The sequence below is a fragment of the Rutidosis leptorrhynchoides genome, chromosome 4 (genome assembly GCF_046630445.1).
Source record: "Rutidosis leptorrhynchoides isolate AG116_Rl617_1_P2 chromosome 4, CSIRO_AGI_Rlap_v1, whole genome shotgun sequence".
Classification (NCBI taxonomy): Eukaryota; Viridiplantae; Streptophyta; class Magnoliopsida; order Asterales; family Asteraceae; genus Rutidosis; species Rutidosis leptorrhynchoides.
This window is the reverse complement of record NC_092336.1, coordinates 520,338,302-520,342,399: the sequence shown is the minus strand read 5'-3', so window position 1 is coordinate 520,342,399 and position 4,098 is coordinate 520,338,302. Positions and strand designations below refer to the sequence as shown.

Here is a 4,098-nt window from a genome sequence, read left to right as displayed (position 1 = left end):
ATCTTGTCCGGTTGTCAAAAGCACAAATAACACTAGATGTATCAGTAGTATCAAATTTATTACATGATGCAAAAGCACAAATAACACTTGATGCCAATCAGAAACTAACTCATGGCAAAATGTATCAGTAGCATCAAACACTTCATCACTCCTCGACCAATTTCGAAATCTCCGTCCTACATCATCACTAATACAATCTCCTCATTTCATCTCTGTTCGTTGTATCAATTATTCTCCTTCTCATACGTATTCTACATCTGTACTTACCAAAATGCCCCAAAACAATCTTAGGATTGAAAATTTTGAGGTCGAAATTACAAACCCTAGGGCTCCGTCTTATGCTTTTTGTTAACGTTCATTGCTTGCACGGTAATTACTGTTTACCTGTTCTTTTATACTATTAATTTTTATTTTATTTATTGATATTGATTGTTGATTGATTCAATTATAATCATCATCATCATCATTATAGTATAATAATATTGGTATGCATTTTTATAGAAACTAGACTATTCTATTGAAATTGATTCATCCTATGTAGTGTGATAATGTGTAATATATATCATATATGCAGATTTCAGTTTCATTTGCTGGCTTCATCATGGCAGCTGTTCCAACACTATATGTAAGCCTTATGATTTCGAATGGTATGATATCCACCATTTCGATAGTATATGATTCTCAGTGTCTCTAGTTGAGTAACACTGGTGTATAGGGTTAACCATTAATCAAATATATAACTTTCGATTGCCTCCGTTTTAGTGACAATAGACTGATTATTTGCTTACTTGTGTCCAGTGGCGGATCCAGGAAATTTTTTCACCGGGGGCGAAAAAAATTTCTAAACGTAGAGATTTTTGGGGGGCAAAATATGGAGATTTTGGGGCAAAATATAGAGGTTTTTGAGCAAAATTTAGAGATTATTGGGCAAAATACTAAGGTTTTGGAGCAAAATATGAAGGTTTTGGAGCAAAATATGAAGGGTTTGGGGCAAAAAAAAAAAAATTCCACCGGGGTCAAAATCGAAAAACCGAAAAAATTTACACTAAAAATTGCAAATCCACTGGGGGCGGCCGACCCACCCTGACCCTTCATAGGTCCGCCCCTGCTTGTGTCCATGCTATTTTGGACAATTTTAAGAGATCGGTTCTTGTGATGCATTTAATCTATAAATTTAGTCATCCATTTGCATGTATTTATGAACATCTTGCTGTGAAATGTGAGTTTATGTTTGATCTACACCCCATAGGCAATGAGCAGAACATCAATTGCTCTTGCAAAGTTGACAGATACTGCTCGTGAGTTACTTCCTAGTACAGTGTCTGCAATTAGGCTTTTTGGCATGGAAATCAGTGATCTTGGAGCACGAGTTGTCCGTGTCCATTTTTCGGTGTCCATTTCAATGTCGAAAATGGACCTTGAAATTGATTAAAGTGGGGTGTCGTTCGGTGTCCATTTCGGTATTCATGTCAAGGTCGAATATGACGTGGACCAATAAGAAAATAGAATAATTTAAAAAGAGAATCAAACCCACCGTCGGTTAACCGGCGATGGGAGGGGGACGTTGAAATCGAAGATGGGGCGGGGCGGTGTTTTTGCATGTCATTTTGATCGACGGTGGAAGGGGACTGGGGACACCCAGTGCTCTTACCCTCGAGCTTAGTGACCTAAGGTTAATACTATAATCTGAATTCATTATCACTTATCGCTTTCATTTAATGCTCTTTGCAAATCTATTACCAGAATTTGATCTTGGGGATATCACACAACAATTGAAACTTTCCATCTTATTGAATATTTTCAAGCAAACGTTTCCTATCTTCTGTGATTGTATTCATTACGAATTATGAGTTTTTGGATTTAGTTTTAATCAGAAAGACTACTATTAATTTTGATTAACAAGATTGTGATACCATAAAGAGAAACCATAAAGCTCTATGCAGTAATTGTCATGATACTTACTTTTTTCTTCCTCTTATTATATTCCAGCCAGGAGATCTCTCATGGGGTTAACAAGACTGCTCAAGTTGTGCAAGCAGCAGAAGCTGGAGTACGACAAATTGGTTCTTTGCTCGACATAAAACTATGTGTATGCTCTAAACTCTTATCTTTTTAACTTACTTCTAATATGTTCATTGTGCTTTGTCAAAAATGGTCGTGGAATGATGTTTTGAATATATAGTAATGAAATACGTGTTATTTGTGCCCAACAACACCTGATAACTTTCAGTTATCACTTACCGCAAACAAACGAATAACTAAAGTCATACACACAAAATTAATGCAAGAAATGTCAATGAACACATGACTTTAACGTGGTTATATCCAAGCTATTTGATTGGTTTAATTTATGGCCAACTCGAGAGAATTCTTGTTATTTTTAAAGTGTAGATTACGATGAGGTTATGGGCCTATTTATAGTGAAGCATAAAACCTAAACCCTTTAGGTATTCTAATTAGTTCCCCAACTAAACACAAAAACATTCCAAAAATAGATTGCTTGCTCCGTAAGTAAACTTGCCCTCCAAGCAAACTTAACTTCCAAACTAACCGATCTGTTTTTTCCTTTTATGTTCATTCTTCACCAAAACCCAACAATACGGACTATATATTATCACACCAAGAGTTTTTTATGCCTGTTGTGAAAAAGCCACAGTAAAGATTAAGTTGTCATTCGTCGTACTTTTTTATGCACGTGACCTGTGACCATATCGTGTTAATTGTCGATAAGTTTCACAAGATTATCTTTTTTCTATTATGGCTTGTCTTCCTATTTTTACAACTTCAATATTATGTATTAATAGTAAGCTTGAGGGCTGGTGGTTGGCAATTTCTCTCTATATTATCAGGATTATCTTTTACGACTTGTATTTTTTCTTTCTAGCTTAGTATAATGAATACATTGTTGGAGTGTGAAGAGTTTGATAAGAAAGGAGAGAATTCAATTGCTGAAGAGTCTCCCATATAGGGAGAAAGTTTCCCGCATAGGGAGGTGGCTCCCATATAAGGAGAATTGAACTCAATTAGGGAGAGTTGGTCAGAACTATTTCCCGTATAGGAAGAAAAGTCTCTCATATCGGGAATGGTCTGACAGGCTGAATTGAATTTTGACAAGGACTCCTCGTTGTGTTGCGATTCTAACTCGTATAGCACCATAAATACCCCATATGTAAGCTATAAATTATACCTACGAATTTTAATAAGGAAATCTCTTTGGTTGGGCGCGAATTAAAGCAACCTCATTGATTTCATATAACCACGTTATATTCTCGTTTTTTTTACGTTCTTGCATTCATTCTTTGTGTTCATTTTAATTTTCTGTTTGTTTATTGTTTGTGGGTTGATAACTATGGGGTTATCAAGTGTTGTGAGGGCTCATTCATACTCCTAAAATACATATACCAATATATATTCGCTGGTATCTCTTTATATGCTCTCATATTTTAATTCTTTCATGCTTGTCAGAGGTTCTTTGGAAGTAGTCTCTTTACCCGCGGATACTGGCACTACTCTAAGTTAACATAGGCTAGTGGATATATTATATTTACGAAAGAAATTTTTTCCTTCTACATGTATATGTTAGTGAAAGACATATTTATATCTTACCAAAAGTTGTCGTCTTGTGCGTCGTGATTTGGGCAGTTGTTACTATTGTTGATGCGGATTAGTTTCTTCATGCATTTGGAACAGCTATTGTGGTACCATGTTCTTGTATCATCGAATTCAAACAAAAACACATTTAAAGTTGTCATATGAGTTTCGTAACAGTAATAAACTACATCTGCCTGAACACAGACCTGTAAATTTGAAATATGGAAATCAATAATTACCATTTGGTTGCAGGATACCGCAGTTACCATCTATCTATTGGTAATGATTATTTAAAAACATGAAAGAAAGCAAATAAATTTCACCAAGATATAACAAGCTACTGAATGCTGTATATCCGCTTAAGCAGGTGTTATATAAGCAATTGAGGTAGATCCCTCAGGCAAATTAGATTCAGAAATCGTATCATTAAGCGTGTGAAGCCGATTTCATTCAGAAAGTCTGTCTCTTAGCCATTTGTCTTACGATAACGAACTTGGTTGAAACAAA

General features: G+C 35.4%; 1 long non-coding RNA gene across 1 annotated transcript; it reads left to right on the top strand.

Moving 5' to 3' along the window:
- The first annotated feature begins 282 nt into the window (after positions 1-282).
- On the top strand, positions 283-3,591 carry LOC139839457 (uncharacterized). The gene is made up of 4 exons (XR_011756949.1): positions 283-369; positions 575-625; positions 1,990-2,089; positions 3,466-3,591. It is a non-coding gene; the product is annotated as an uncharacterized lncRNA (long non-coding RNA).
- The last annotated feature ends 507 nt before the right edge of the window (positions 3,592-4,098 follow it).